We start from the raw sequence: 16931 nt of genomic DNA on the forward strand, positions 1-16931 counted from the left end.
ACTAGTCTAGTACTAGTGGCTAGTTCAAGGAAATAACTTGGCATCTGGACCTCATTTTGTTATGGAAATAAAAATGTACAAAGGAGGTGTTTTTAACAAAATCACTTTAATGCGCAAAATTCGTAGGCCGAGCATTTGTCTAAAGCATACCAGAAAGTATCAAATGTGTTTTTCGTTAAAATTAAGAAAAATTTTCCTGAGGGATGACGTACTGCCAGAGGTGAGCACCCTCACGAGGGCGTGCGAGGGTGAGGGTTTCCTCACCTCATGATATTTGAGGTGAGGTGAGGGCCAATTTTTCTGATGAGGTCTTTAAAAAAAATTTGAGGCGAGGAAAATATTTAAAAAAAATTTCAGGTGAGGTGAGAAAAATCTTTTTCCCAGAAAATTGAGGTGAGGGCGAGGGTCGTGAGGACAAACGCCCACCTCTGCGTACTGGTCTTGCCACTGTGCTGCAGACTGAACCACAGTTGTTCCTTTTCTTTAATTTGATTCTAGTTTTTTGTTTGTTTGTTTTTTTTTGTCATCTGTAAACATCTCCTTTGTATATGGTTAGGGTTCTCCGTTTTTGGGTTAAACCGATTTTTCATGATAGTTCCTCCCGCACAAATATTCAAGAATTCGGGTAAAACACTATATCTACCTGCAATCCTTGAGGTTCTTAAACTTGTCGTTCTCGGTAAACCATTGGAAAAATTAATCATAATATCAGCAAAGAGAGCTATTTGTGACAACCTATTTGTCCTCCATTTATGATTCCCTCCTGCAGGAGTCAAAGACAAGCTTTTGTGGAGCTCGGGCAAGTGTTTGAATACCGCGGTCATTTACTGCCCCAGTTCCGAGCAGAAATATAAAGATTCTTGTTTCTCGACCTAGTGTCACAGCAGTGGCTTGTTTCCTATACCTTTTCGTTTCACCTGAAAATTCCACAGTGACATATCAAAGAGAGATCATAGCGTCCGATTTCTCTCAAAATTCCTGGGCGTAAATAGCACCTGATTTTTCCCTCCAGAAATTGAAAAAGCATAAAACCCGAAAATGAAGAACCCTATATGGTGAACTCCACTGGCTGTTTCGGTGAGGCTTAGTGTAGTGCGGCAGTGTGAGCATGGTGCCGAGAGAACCCATCAGTGCAGGTTACGCTGACCGACACAGCAGAACGTTTTCGATGGTGTCAGTGTAGCCAGAGAGAGGGAGGGGACGCCTATAACCTCTGACACCAGCCTTTCCCCCTCGCTGTAAGACGGAAGCAACCTCACTAGACACACGAGAAGCTTCCTCCCCATCTCAACCATGGGCTCTCCAAGACCGTGACCCTCCTTTGAACTTAAATTGCATGATCCACTCAGTTTCTTTTTTTTTTTTTTTTTTTTGTTCTGGTTTCCAGTTGCCAACACTTGATATAAGGGAATAAAGAATGGTAGAATTTGGTAGCCACCAACTGAGAAGTACTAAAGACCGCATGGAACAACATGTACGAATACAGCCATTCCACCACGGGGTTGGAGGTCAAACCAACCACGGTTGTTGACTTCAAAGCAGCGTTTTATTACAGTGTATTTAAATCAAACAACAATATCTCGGAGTTAGGGGTGGTAGGATTGGCTAGCCACATGTCGAGAAGCAGCAGGGAACATTAAGGAACACAGTATTTTCTAATGGTTGAAATTCAAGTATTCAAGTATACCCAGATGCCGAAAACGGTTTGTAACCACAAGTGCTCCTCACCTCTGCGTATTCTGATTGTAAGTTGCTTGTCAGATATCTGAATCAATTGTTTCCCACCGTTCCCTAAAATTGCATCCTAACATCATCACTCCTGCCAAATGTATTGCTATCGAGTTCTTGGCTATCATTTTTGTTTTGCCAGGATAATAGAGGGAGTGAGGAGGAAACAGGAAGCAGCGCTATGTTCTGGTCTACACCATTGACATAGTCGAGCTCGTGGGGAAACCTGCACTGTTTATTGAGTTGCTTAGCTGCAGGGCACTAAAACAGTAGCTCTCTGAAGCGAACTGAAACAAAAGAATGCTCTGGCTGGGAGCTCACATGCTTTTAAACACTGAGCTGAAAATTCCAGAAGCAACACAAGCATCAACAAAAAAGCAGGCAATGGCTCTTGAAGCTTCTGGCATCTTCTGGCACGTGCAGAGAAAGAGGGAAAGCTGTGCATTGTTTTGTGTGTTCTCCAGTTGTCCTTTGAAACTGTTGCGTGGCAATAGCATGTAGTGGCACGATGTCATTTATTCATTTGAACACAAAATGATATCCATGATGTCATGTGGGAAAGGCTGTGGGAATTGGTGAAAACATTGGGGACATTCTTCCTTTGTTGCCCTGACTTCTGTGTTGTCCTACCTGGATCTATTACTGCAATTTATCCTTTTCTGCAAGTGTGAGCATCCAGGTCTTGTTTAACCAAAGCGAGGCCCATTAACTAGCCCACACCCACTGAGCGATTCCTGCTTTTTATAGCCCTATGCTAACAGTGGTCATGAGTGCATGATGATATGTGCAGGCCCTGCATAACAACTGCTTAATTTTCAGACTTACAAAGAACAGTGAGAACACTGAAGCGTATCGTGAGGAACATAAAAAGCCCAGGAGAGAGCACCACACGCGAGCCTACCATGGTAAACATAGGCAAATAGGTGCTTAGGTGCATGCTAGTGACATTTTAGAGGACATGTGCATCGCTTGATACCCAGTGGCTAGTCAAATGAAAATATCTGGGAACTTCTTTCTAAAATTCACCAAACTTACCTAAGCACACTGCCCAGTGCTGGTGTTGGGATCACTCATTTCGTGTTGGGAGTGTAATGTGCCAGCATATTTAGTGGAGTGGGGTAGTTTACTTCAAAATTTGTTATAAACAAAATAACATGAGGAAGGTCATGGTTGTATGTTATACATAGCTAAGCACTGAACGTGCAGCAAACTTGCTGTCACCAACCCAGCTGAGTTCTTTCATGGCGTATTTAAGGTGATCACGTGTGATAATTTTGTCGATGGCTTGAAGTCACTTTTAGGGCAGTGGCTGCTCAGCAGCTGACAAAACTAAAAAAAAAGATGAATAATGGTGAGCTGAGGAAGCAAGAGGTAAGAGAGAAAAAGCATGGTCTTCAAAGCCCATGATATCTGGTAGAGGCTGGAGATTATCACAGCACAACAGTATGTAAATTGCATCTCTGTTCAGGGTGTCCCAACCAAACTGTAAAACATTTACAAGTGTCTCCACAATGATTAAGAATGTGCTCAACAGCATTTTGTCGCCTCAGAAACAGTAACAGCCTCATATTCTTCTGGTCAAGACTGAAACACGATATGTTTGTCCTATTTCACCCTTCATTGCTTCCGACAAAATGGCTAACAAAACCTATTGAAAGAGGAAAAAATGCTGTTTCTTCATGTCAAAAACTGTGCATGAAACATCCCCTGAGGAGGAAGAAATTGCCTAATGACTGGTAGTCTGAAAATTGGACGCCTTTCCTTGCTGTAAAGAAGCTGCGACGCTGCTTCCCCCTTTTGTCGCTTGTTTTCAAGGCGGTGTTGCACAGCATTGGAAGGGAGAAGCCAAAAAACACTTGCCATTCTACAGGGTGTCCACTGAGAAAATGTCAAAATTTGACAACCAGTTCGATGACATTCACAAACATTTTTGTCGCCTACTGTGCTAGGTTTCATCGGTGTATCTCCATAATTATGTTAGCAGGCTACGTCCTAATTATGTTATATAACTGTTTTCATTATATTATGTAATGATGATGACAGTTGTGTCAACCAACCTGGAAGATAGGAAGTTGTCATGGGGGTTCAACATGGCAGTGAAAGTTGGGGAACTGTCAAGGAAAATATCAAAATGCCTCGAAAGGTAGGGAAGTTTACTAATGCGGATTTGGTGCAATATCCCAGTTTGTGGGACTCAGTGTCAGATTCACATTTTCCGTTAATGGTTAGTTTGCTGAGTGGCCTTGGACGTAAAACAACGTTATGGATGGCAGAGATTGACACAGGCTAGGTGGCCAGGCTTGTGCGGGCCATATGCTTCTGCCAAATTTGGGGTTGGCCTGAACTTTTATTGGTCCAACGTGCCCACTACTATTGCTATGAAAGCGGGGACGGGTGTCATAAGTGCACAGTCTAAGGCATGTAAGGCACCGACAACACGTGTAGTTGTAAAAGAGTGGGCCGTAGCCCTCCAGCCCAGGGCTCGGCTGGGCCTTGTGCTTCAGGAAGCGGTCCAGGCCCAAATCTCTCTGCCCGTGTCAAACAAAACCGTGATAGCCAGTGAATTCTGTGAAAATTGTCAGGAAAAACCTAAAAAAGAGTAAAGTTTGATAGACACGCTTATTAACTAGTTTTTTACTAGTATCTCACTGGGTACCCTGTATGTATGTTATTTCCGATGCTCTGCAGAGTAGGGCACAGTAAATTTGCCAAAATTTGATATGCTTTCTCAGCTTCACCCAGAAAATCATAGTTGCTTTGGAAATTTTGAAATTTTTTACTAAATTCAATTAAAGAAATTTTATTTTAGTTCAGTTAAAATGAAAGAAAATTACCAGGACCAGATGGCGGTCTGGAAGCAGAATGGCATTGAGCACATCCGTTACTGTTGCATATGTAATCTATACAGGGTGTCGTTCTTGTTGGAACCAGTGTTCCACAAACAGAGCACCCAAAGCAAAATGGTCGCTACAATTTGTGCTATTTGTGTCACACCTGTTTCTAGCTCAAGTTGCACCTAAAAGATAACCTCCAGCCTTATATTGCCCTTTTTAGGTAGTGCTATGCTTGCAATGAAAAAGACACTGTATATACAGGGTGTGTCATTAAAAACTGATCAGGGCATACGACAGTGTGAGCAGTAAACGGAAGTTGGAGGCCATCTCTGGTACTTACAAACAAGTGATACCTTCATATCACGCCTGATGGTAGCAGAAGAATACTGCCCGACTTACTTTTATTGCTCTGTCTGTGAAGTGTTCTATTGCCAAAAATACAGCGCAGCCTGTACGTAGTCTTGTATCAGTGTTCAGCATCCAATTAAAAGTGCTACTTTCTATTTAGCCCCTGGTCAAGATCAGTACCTCAACTGCTGTGTATGCACACTGTGCACTGTTGTTACCTTTTACAAACGTGTGCAAAGTTATCTTTTCTTATTCCCCTACCTTCATCAGGTTGACTTGGGGGACGGTGTCATGGTTCCAGAATCCACCCTCGCACGTCTAGAACAAACCTACAGAGGCTCAGCATGCCGTTTTGCACGTGCGCTGTTGAGGGTGCTCTTCACGGAAGAAGAATTGAAGAAAAAGAGTCTCTTTGGAAAGCCCGCCAACAATGGGAAGGGGCAGGAACAAAAGATGCCCTGGACCCAAGGCGTGTAAAAGCAGTTCTTGGTATGTTTGCCAAAAGTTTCGCATTGTTAATGTAGAGCACATTTTGGTGTAGCGTACTGGATCCAACAACATTTTGCAGCTTAACTCTATGTTTCACTTATATGCCCTGTTGCTGCTGTTGAGTGGTTCTGTGCAGTAATGATGTAAATGAAGCATTGCACTTCCAGCAAAAAAAGAATTTAGAGTAACACAAAGCTACCCTCCACGAGACATATAGACCAACTTCCCTTTAACTAATCATGGCTTTTCTTTTACCAATAATAACCTGGAATAAAAGCATCACTCTCGTGTGTTGACTTGCACCATCATTGCAGAGAACAAAAAAAAGCTGTTAGACTTTTACGTTTTCAAGAATGTTTAACAGAAGTGCAAAAAGGTGGAGAGCGTGTTGGTGAGAAGCAAACATTACGGCAGAACATGAAGAGCGATGGGGAGACACAACCATAGCGTCCACTAGCAACAAGTTTAATTACACAAAAAGACTTGGGCTAACCTATCAGGTCCCCAGCTACATAGGAGATCTCTCGTCAGCAGAGATCTCCTTTGTAGCTAGAGACCTGCCTGGTGCTAAAGACCTCTCGTCTCCGTCTCTCTTCGCGTTCTGCCGTAGTGTATGTTTATAACACAATACATGTGCAGTGAATGATGAACTTGCTAGAGGTGCATAGGTGTACCCACAGGAGCCTGTATTGTTTTCCAAAGTGCATGTAGAAAATTAGCCTTGTTGCAGGTCATGTATGAAATAGTAGTGGACTGCTCCCCGTACATGGGTATAGTAGCGTTAACTGTCGGTCATAAGATTAACTTACTAACTTCAACAGATATTGCTTTCTCACATTATGAATACGCACTGAAGTTTTAGGGTTTCCCCTGTTTTTCTTCGAATTTGCGTCCTGTATTGAGGTTTGAGGTTAACTACTGCCTGCAAAATTGCACCAAAGGTAGGCAATAGGCTCAAGGCAATACTAATCTTCCACAAATTACGCAGTTGAGCTCAGATTCTGATACTTCTGGAACCCCAGACAAACAGTAGGACGAACGTCAATTCCATAGCAGGGCCCACTTTCCTCCAAAATTCAGTTTGATAACTTTTCTGCCTGGTTTTTTTACCACAGAATTTGAAAAAAAAAAAAAAAAGAACAAAAACCGAAAATTTCAGGGTCTGAATATAAACAGCCTGATGTCAGTGTTGCAGACTTTTGCCTTGAAGCCTGATATATGCTCTGCAACCGTGTCTCTGTTCATGAGTGGGGACGGGGAGGGCATTGCCAAGGCCAGTGAGGTTTCTCAAGTGGAATAACTGAGAGAGGAGATATGCACAGACCCGAGATACTTGCAGAGTGCACCGACAATTCATATGGAGCTGCATTAAAAATTTAAAGCATACAAGTTGAGCGCAATTGCAGGTTACCAGCAGGGACAAAATGGTGGTTGCATGTCTTATATTGTACAGGTGGTCTGCATGCAGCTTCAGTGTAATTTTATTCTGCCCAAACGTATCTCCTAGGTCATTGTATCTCTATAGATAAATCCTTTTTGCTCACCTTGCAGGAAAGACTTGCTCAGTGTTCCAGTGTTCTGATGCGCCAATAAAAAGGACCCTAAGCTCCCTCCTTCAAAAACAGAACAAGAAATACGAAGAAGTGGAAAGCCCCTAGGGGGGGCAATGCCCCCAACACAGCCCCCAACTGCCCATTTTTTTGTGCAATACTAATGTTGTAATGGACAACAATATGCATATATAAATGGCAATTGAAGAGTGCATAGTAGTTTCTGTTGTTGTTGACTAGCATGTGTGTGAGGATTCGGTGGAATTTCTCACGACGGAGTGACTGCAGTGCAGCGTGCTTTCGGTAGAAAGGGCATCTCTGGTGGGTAGACTTTGGCCAGACAGTGGATAGACTTTGGCCAGACAGTGGATAGACTTTGGCCAGACAGTGGATAGACTTTGGCCAGACAGTGGATAGACTTTGGCCAGACAGTGGATAGACTTGCCGTCACCAAATGTCGGTAGACATTCTACAGAAAGGTGTGTTCCAATAGCCCTTAGAAAGGTGACGTGGGTGGTAGACAGTCTGGATACTTTCTACACAAAGTCTCATGGCTGGGTGATTAATGTTCTACCCACTTCCTGTAGAAAGATGTTCAATTTTTTTGTAAGGGTGCCACTTCGCACAAACTGGAAACGCGCGGCAATGACACGGCCCCTGCAAGAATCCTCAGAAACCGCGGAGTTGCGGTCGGAAATCAGTCCGCAAGCTGCGTCGGCGGCTGGCGAGAGAGAAACGGTAAGTTGTAACCAAGTGATTGTAACTTTGTACTGGTGCAGTGCACTTGCTCTTATTCTTCCCGGTAGGCAATCCAAGCTGTGGTCTTTGCCCCCCTTGTATGGTCTTAGGCATCAGTGGTCTTAGTCTAGTGTCATTGCCTTGCCTCTGTGGGCAGGACTGAGAAGCACCTGTATTACGACTCTCCCCTGATGATTTTTTTTTTGGTAGTCTGAGGTACAGCACAGGAGTAAAAGGGTGAGAATGGACAGCGTTCTCTGGGTTTGGAGCTGTCTTCTGCTGTGTATCTCACTTCGATATTGCATTTCTGCCCATGAGAGCATTGCCAAGTTTTTGTGCATTTGACTTTTTCAGATACCACAGTGGTGCCAACTTTCACTTGCGGCTATCCAAGAGCGTACGATGTGATGCGGTTCAGGTCGACCCGGATGTTATCATAAACAATATATGCATTTAGCAATTTCTAATGGCTGCGTTCCATCTCCTCTTTTCTATGTTTGCTACAGTTGCCTCACTGCCTCATCCCGTTTTTTTACCCTCGCCATGCGAATGGTCGCTTCCGCAGTACGATGAACTCAGCATGGGCATGTTCATAGCAATATCACAATGCCTGTACTAACATACCTGAAATTTGACCCGTACATTCTTCTTCTTCTTCTTCTACCAATGAGAGAATGGCCGTGAGCCACTAAGGGAGATTGGCCAGGACAAAAGGGGCGTGAGATGTTTGTTTATGTCTGTGCAGTAATGATGGGGACTAAGGCCAAGTCGGATCCAAGTATCTTATGACATATATGACATGTGATGACTAATGCAGGAGCTGGATATGCACGTATGTAGGAATATGCGTATGACGACTATACAGGGCCAAAAGGATGGCTGTATGAATGTGTGTGTGTACGTGAAAGTGTATGAGTGTAGGAAGGAAGTGACTAGAAGCGGTTGGAGAGCACGATGTAGGATGCAAGACCGGCTACCACAGCCCTATGACAGAGCGCAGTGTGTGATGCTCCGAGAGACAACACTGACGCCAATGAGAGTGGGGCTCCTAACAAGCGTAAGGGTGTGACATTCCTTTAGTCTCACCATATGTTCTCGTCTTTTTTTTCTTTTTTTTTACCTTCTCCAACGTCCCGCGGTATCGTGAAAAGTTATCGTATACATTCTTCTCACACAAAAGTCTTCTAACACTTTGAGTACGTTATGCAAGAGCAGGAAATAGACCAACTTGCGCGAGATTTCCGACCACTGACCTGCTGCAACCGGGTTAGCATGGCACACGGCCAGACCGAGACAAATAATGGGAAAGCGCGCCCGTTCACATTCCTTCGGTTGTTGTACCACCTGTCTAATTGTAAAAGCAAATCGTGGGGGAACGCATAAGGCTTCGAAACGTGTCTCTTGTGTGCTTCCTTGTTTGTCTTTCTCGCATTCTCGCAACGTGTCCTTGGCCTAACATACTGGCCTGGGCTCATAATCGTTGTTGTGAACGAACTAAAAATCGTAGAACCCTATGTTTGCGCCTCGAGAGCAATACGTGCGTGTAATGTGCCTGTGGTCCCAATCTAGCGGTACAATGAACGACTGTAGCATTTCGTGCAGCACTATCTCAAGTTGATTGGCATTAATAAATATATTTTCACTTGTACTTTTTGTGTATGACCCTTTTTTGCATGTCTCTGCATGTTATAAGCGCGCGGACAACCCTCCGCACACGGGCCGCGCAGGGAAAAATAAGCGCAGGGCTCAGGGGCAGGGGTGCCGTAGTTTTTCACCCATATACTTTCTGACCGCCCTCCTACTACTAACGACTGTAGCATTTCGTGCAGCACTGTCTTCGGTGCGCAAGCAGCCATGGTCTCAAGGGAATATAAAACTGTAATCGGTATCATCAACATAATTATCCTAATGAACCTAATTATCGCAATACGTTTGAACAGTTGCACACCTCGCCGCGCATGCTGAATCATATTCGGTTACTGCAAGTGTCACTGACATCCTGCGTGTTAGATAAAGCTGTTAGGGGCAACAAGCAGGCTCCTACAAAAGAATTGTCACTGCTAGGCAATGAACGTGAATGCAGAAAAGGCTACGAGCTAGTTCTCTTACGTCTCCCAAACACACGCTTCTTCGTCTTGTTCCTTTACTTTTTTTATTTTTTGCTTCATTGTTTCTAATCGAACGGAAGGAACCTGGTTATGCACCAGCTTGCCTGCGTCCTGTCCCTTCGGTCGGCAGTTAGGTAGCGGAGTACAGCTATTCGCTACTCCTCTGAAACGCCGCTACTCATTCCCGAAGCGTAGCGCGGTACGGCTACCGGAAGGGAATATGTACCGGCGCTACTGCCAAGCTGCCTCCTAATATATTTTTTTATGACGCACATGTAACCAAGATGAGTAGAGCGCACACAACGCTTAGGCAATAAAATATTGTTTTATGCAGGAACAATAAGCACGAAAAATATCGATACCAGCTCTGAACTTTATTCTAGGCAGAATAAGAGCGTACAGAAATTAGAAAATATCGCTTTGGTCATGCCGGATTGTGACACGGATACTGCCTTGTCGAAGTGAAATGGCGTGGAATACGAGTTACTTCTTTTGTCTTGCCCACTGAAGTAGCGGTAGCAGCATCGGACACGTTACCAAAATTTGTAGCGGGAATTATTTTTCCGCTATTGGTTAGAAATTTAGCGCGAGCGCTCCTCCGCTACTGAAAAAGCAGTGACAGAAAGATGTGTGTATGTGTGAGTGAGCATACGCGCCTGTGACCGGGCAATCGTTTTGCCCGTTCTTTTTTATGAAACAAGTACAACACGGGCAAAAACAGTGTTCCAGTAGCCACATCAGTTTTTGACGTGAATATGTCTTATAAATGTTCAACCAGACGGTACGGTTTCTTGTAGCTTTCGGACTTTCCCATGAAAAGGTTCATCTTGTTGGACCAACTCCTGGTAACATTGATGCAGATAGAGCTCTCTGGAAGGTTGTTCCGTGCACATTGTCCAGCTGAGTTCAAAGGCTTTCCAAACCGTTGTCATGTTTGAGAAAATGAAAGAGAAAGACAGACACCGAGGGGTAAAATGTGGGACAGGGATGCTTACAGTGCCCTGGCTTATTGCGCCTCAATGTAAGAAATGACAAAAATGTGGTGGGACAGCCAAATAAATGTCGACAATTATGTACAGCCATCAAGTCCGCGAAAGAGCCAGGGCATAAATATGCAGTCCGCTGTTTTACGCGTTGTGCACTACCTACACAGCCTGCTTCGCTAACAATGTCAAACCGATGAAAGAAATAGAACAAGCGCGTCACGGAAAATATATGGACAACAACATTCGTCTGTTGGGAATATAACAAGGAAATTTGGTTTCAATATCTAAACTTTTAAACTTGCCGAATCAACATGTTCTCTTCCTTTTGTCACAAATAGAAAGCGCGTGTAGGGTTTCCCACACCCCATTACAAGCGTGTAATGGGGTGTGGGTCTGGTGTGTAAAAACTGTCGTTCGCCTTCAAATTATATCAAGCAGCCACACAAGGAAGACTCATTATTATCTCGATGCTGAAGCCAGCAAGGTAACAAGCAAAACAACAGGTATCTGAAACAACAGCGAGAAAAGAAACGCCGCTCCCCAGTTGGGAAGCCCCAGTTGCTTCTGGGCGCTAACACGTAATAAAAAAATCCAAAGAAGATGAAGAGGACAGGTCAGTTGTTTTCTAGCTTCGCCGTATTACGCATTTGTCTCTCTCTCTTCTTTCTTTTCTTTTTTTTTTGTTTCAAAAGTTACCGTCGCACTTTCTGATATTGAAAGGAGTATGTCGGACAAATCCTTTTTTATAGCAAGAATAAAGACAAAGGAAAGAGAGAAAACAAGCGATAGCAAATCGTGATGAAATTTACTTTTTTCATGATCGTCATGGATCATCACCACCAGCTCGCTTGCTACCTAACTTTCCTTTCGTTATTGTTTACTTTTTTTTAGAAACTGAGGCATGCATTACATGAGGCATATGCTGTTATACTGCCTGAGTGTGAGTAGTATAGAAAGGAGTCCTATAGCCAAGAGTTTTCTCTAATCCAATTCCAATCCAATTCTAAGCCATAATCCAGTTCTAATCCAACACAATCCAGTTCTAAGCCAACACAAGCCAAATCCAAAGCCATCTGATTGGCTGCCATTAGCTCCGCCCACTTCACGTTGATTGGCCCATGCTAAGCCTACTGATCTGATTGGCCGCCATTAGCTCCGCTCACTTCACGTTGATTGGCCCATGCTAAGCCTACTGATCTTTGATTGGCTGACCGTAGCTCCGCTCCTTCATGCTAATTAGTTGGCTTGGCTCCGCCCAGTTCACGCTGACTGGCCCGTGCTAAGCCTACTGATCATTGATTGGTTGACTGTAGCTCCGCCCCTTTATGCTAATTACTCGTCTCTGCCCACTTCACGCTGATTGGTGCATGCGTATTGCTGAGCACAGCTCCGCCCCTTTATGCTAATTAACTGGCTCTGCTGATTGGTCCATTCGAAGCCTACCGATCACTCTCCACATTTTCCAGACTTTCTAAGCCCTCTGATTGGCCGTCCCCAATTTAAGCCTACCGATTGGCCCCATTCTAAGCCACTGATTGGCTGACTAAGTCTGCTGAACATAGCCTTCGTTAGCGCCCGCCAGATGGCGCGCTCGGCAGCGACCCTGCTGCGGCTTTATCTCAGACGTCCAGACTTACCTCATGCCACCAGATGGCGCGACTCAGGTGCATCAACTCCACGCTGTTCCACTTTGAGGCGTCACACGAGCGAGAGAACTTTGTCGAGATGTGCTGCCACATATTGCGCTCCCGTATCACCGCAAACAAGTTGCGGGAAATCATACGCGAAATCTTGGATGAGTACCTGTCGGCTTACAGGGAGCAATCACTGCGCGAGCTTCAGGAACTATGTCAGGAAGAAATAAGAGTCCTGGAGACGATCATCAATCGCGCTAGGAGCTATGGATGAAAATAAAGATGCATCACACCTCGCTACACAGTCTGCTCGAGTTATTCCACGATGCGCATGCAGTTCCAGCACCCCGCTCGAATTCTCATCTCCGGCGAGTCCATGTGTGGGAAGACGGTGCTAACGCAGAATATAATGAGACACTCCGAGTTATTTAGCGTTCCACCGCAGAAGATACTCTACGTACGAAAGTATGCAGCCGGCTGGGAAAAGGATTTCGACGGTGTGGAGTTTATGGACAGGATACCCGCAGATGGGATGAGCGATATCCCACTCTCATAGTTATTGACGATCAAATCACGGAAAAGGGGGTTCTATCGGAAGTAGAGTCTTTGTTTGTACGTGGTAGCCATCATAAGAATGCGTCCGTGATCCTGATCACACAAGCCTTGTTCTATCACAATGCCGCTTTTCGAACGATATCGCTGAACGCCAGTTATATCGTATTGTTCCGGAACGCTCGGTCCGTACAACAGATCGAAACCTTCGGACGTTAGGTGTTCGGGAAACAGGGGCTCTCCTATTTTCTCGACGCATATAACCAGGCGACGGACAATGCGCACGGTTATTTAGTTGTGGATCTGCACGCGCAAACACCTCCCTCTCGTAGCCTGCGAACGGGTATTTTACCGCATGACCGGCAGTTCCTGTTTACGCCCGCGAAATGACGGCCGATCTTAGAAGACATCTCACGCTCCTCAAAGTATTGGCCGCCAGCAAACCGACACACCGTGCGGAGTTACTTAAAGAGCTCAGCTGCGACGACATTCGAATCCTTTCGGAAATCTGTCTGAATGTTCTACGCAGAAATATCCCACTTTCGACGGAACTTCATAAAAACCTGAAGAAACACAAAAAATCCTCCGCTTGCTCGCTTACAGGTCACTTCATAAGTGTCCCCGGCAGTTGAAGAAATATATTAGGGGACAACGAGGTGGTCTCATTCCCATACTTCCACTGCTCCTCTCAGGGCTATCAAGTCTCGTGGCGGGAGTCGCCGGGCGAGCGATATCCAAAGCCATCGGCCATGGCTCATAAATAGAAATAGGTGAAGTTCTGAAATCTAACGATTCGGACGATGTAAAAGTGGGCAAAATACTGGAAGCGGTCTATTACTTGCTGAAGCGCGCTCACTATCATCCTCCTCCTCCTCCCCTCTGGAACCTGTCCATTCGGAGCCCGAACCGGAACCCAATCAATTCGATTTTAATCTTCTGCCCTCCGGCGTTGATAAAGCACGTGCGAAATCTGTGCTAAAAGAATTGAAGAAAGTTTTCACCTGGCAGGCGGATAATGTGCTAGTATATAGAGGGAAGCGAATCAATCGCTCAAACATTGTGGCTCTCGTGAGCTACTTAGCACGTCGTAGCACGCTCATCAAGAAACCCCGCTGGTACAAAAAAGTATCGGAAATTATAAGCGCTCTGAAAATACACCGCATTGCTCGCTGGAGCAAATATGGGGCCCTATAGAAAGATCAAGGAGAAAGGGTTAGGTGGAGTGGATCGGTACCGACGTTATCACAAGCTCACGCGCTCAGAAGCCGTGGAACAGCTGAAAAAAGAAGATGCTTACACCCTTCACAAGCCAGTGAAGAAAAAATTTAAGCGGCGCTCCATCAGCGCAACTCACGTGCAGGATTTATATCAGGCAGACCTTCTGGATATGCGTAAATATCAGAAATTTAACAAGGGCTTCAGGTACATCTTAACGGTCATGGATACGCTATCGAGGTACCTGTACATGGTCCCCATTCGCACAAAGCGCCCGCAAGACATAAAGAAAGCCTTCCAACGAGTTTTCCGTTACGGAATTCCGAAGAATTTGCTCACGGATCGCGGAAGCGAATTTTGGGGTTCCCCCGTTCGTCAGTACTTTCAGTCGCTACTAAATCACTATAGCACGCAAAGTGGAATAAAAGCGGCCTCCTGTGAACGCGTGCAGAGAACAATTAGAGAAAGAATAGCCAGGCATTTCACTAGTACGGGGAAGTTTAATTATATCAACGCGCTGCCGAAGATAGTGGCCGACTATAACGACTCAGTACACTCCGTCACTGGCGAAAAGCCGAAAAACGTGAACGCCGGAAATGAAGTAGCTCTGTTCAACAGATTGAATCGTAAGACGACCCCATGCGAGAGCAAGTATAAAGCAGGGGACCAGGTGAGGCTCGCGTTAGATCGCGGCGTGTTCGCCAAAGGCTACGATCAAAGGTGGACGGCCGAAGTGTTCGAGGTGTCGCGAACGAGAAAGACCCATCCGCCCGTAGTGTACGTGAAAGATTCGACGGGTAAAGAAATACTGGGATCATTCTACGAGCAGGAGCTGCAGCCCTTCCACCATCTTTCCTCGTACGATAAGAGACTCATATCCGCGGTGATTAGAAAGAAGAAAATTAACGGGGTATTGCACTACTTGGTTCGTTGGTTCGGATACGCCAAAGATCACGATTCTTGGGTGCCCGCCAGCGATGTCAGAAAATGAATTTTACGTGTATCTGCTCTCGAACGCCAGCATGGACCTGTACCCATCCAACACGCTGAATGACTTCACGATCACGTTAGATAAGCCGCTACACCTGGATGATTCGTACGTCGTCGGTCTAGAGGGATTTTCCATTTCCAACAGCTTCCTGAACGTGAACCAAGCGCCTGATAACCTGATAACGCTATCACCGGAGAAGTGGCAAACAAAACAGCTCACATTCGAAGACACGGACACGCTATTGAATAAAATATTCCCCAAATATGGGATAGAGTGGACTTACGAGGAAGATCGCTACGTGTTTAAGCTACCGTCGCGCGTGCGCTCGGTGAAATTAATCGACAGATCGCTGCATCTCGCCTTTGGAATCGTCGACATCGATGGAGATCATCCGGAGGGCGGTAAAGTACGCGCCGTCCCAAACGTGTTACCGCTCGCGGAGGAAAGAGCCATTATGATGCGAGTTCGCCAGGTGATAGTGATCAATAACGATCTAATTTTAGAACCCCGATCGCTAATTACCGACACATTCAACGAATTCGTCAGAGCGACGAACGATACAGAATCAAGGGTGGAATACAAAGACAACACTTACTCGCTCTCTCTCGCGGCGAATTTCAACTTGTCGACTGAGTTCCTGGACCTCATTCAGGTGAAGCACGTCCGTGTTGAAGGATCCCGAAAGCGCATCACGTGTAATCCCATAGTGAAGACGTACCGCATCCACATAAACACTCGAGAGACGGAAAGTCGGCGATTTTCACTTCCACCGAATTACTACGAAACACCCGAAGCTCTCGTGAGCGCCATCCATGAGCGTCTGCAGCCGGAGCCTTCCCTCACGTACGATGCATGGGCGAGGAAGTGTTCGTTGAGCTTGCGGGAAAACGTGTCGCTTACATTATCCGATTACTTTGCATACCTACTGGGTTTCGGCGCAAAAACCGTATTTACCGAAAATGATACGGGCGTCGACGAAGTGACCATAGATCTTCTCATTAACTGTATTATGATATACACGGATCTCGTCGCGCCCTCCGTAGTGGGAAACGGGCGGCATCCGATACTGAAATTAATTCCATTCGTATACGATAGAACGAAAGAACAACTGAGTTTCAGCTTTCTTCACGTTCGGTATTTTAAGTTAGTGCAGCGCGAAATTTCCTCAATTACCTCTCCATACGCGACGACACGGGTCGCAAGCTACCGCTACAAAATCGCGGTAGATCGACGCTGACGCTGCACTTTAAGCATGTACACTAAAGCGGTACCAATCTACGGATTTGGCGTTCCGACGGTATACAGGTCGCGCCTGTACCAGAGGGGAGGCAATTTCTTTTCTCAGCTCGGGCGTTTCGCTATCCCACTGTTTAAACGCGTATCGCCCTACTTAAAAAAGACGGCTGTTGCGGCCGCTAGCGCGTGGCCAAAAATCTGTCGGAGGGAGACTCTTTCCGAAGTGCACTTACAAGATCGGCAAAACATACGAGCCGTGAAATTCTCCGCGACCTCGGAGAGGCTGGCGGGAGAAGAAAGAGGAGAAAACCGGACGTCTTCGACGGCATAAATCACGCCGGTTGTGCAGCCACAATTTAGTTGCGAGATGGACACGATTAACGTCGTACATCCCGACACTCCTCTGTTGGATAAGTCGGAAACACAGTTATTTCCGTGCCGGGAACGCAGTGGCATATACTGAAGGGGGAATATGAGGTATTCTACCCGGTCGCTGACATATCCTCCGTCATAGAGTTCCAG

At 45.5% G+C, this 16931-nt stretch overlaps 1 protein-coding gene and 1 long non-coding RNA gene across 2 annotated transcripts in view; both read left to right on the plus strand.

Annotated features, from left to right (window-relative positions):
• LOC135397940 (uncharacterized) overlaps nt 1-7161 on the plus strand; it is a 13354-nt gene extending 6193 nt beyond the window's left edge. Inside the window, exons 4-5 of the transcript XR_010423898.1 lie at nt 5181-5399; nt 6951-7161. The gene's annotated coding sequence lies outside the window, so the exon portion shown is untranslated. The remainder of the gene's footprint in view (nt 1-5180; nt 5400-6950) is intronic.
• The window catches only part of LOC135396590 (uncharacterized), a 356249-nt gene that overhangs the window by 242328 nt on the left and 96990 nt on the right, over nt 1-16931 (plus strand). The gene's annotated exons all lie outside the window — the stretch shown is intronic.

The sequence above is a fragment of the Ornithodoros turicata genome, chromosome 6 (genome assembly GCF_037126465.1).
Source record: "Ornithodoros turicata isolate Travis chromosome 6, ASM3712646v1, whole genome shotgun sequence".
Lineage (NCBI taxonomy): Eukaryota > Metazoa > Arthropoda > Arachnida > Ixodida > Argasidae > Ornithodoros > Ornithodoros turicata.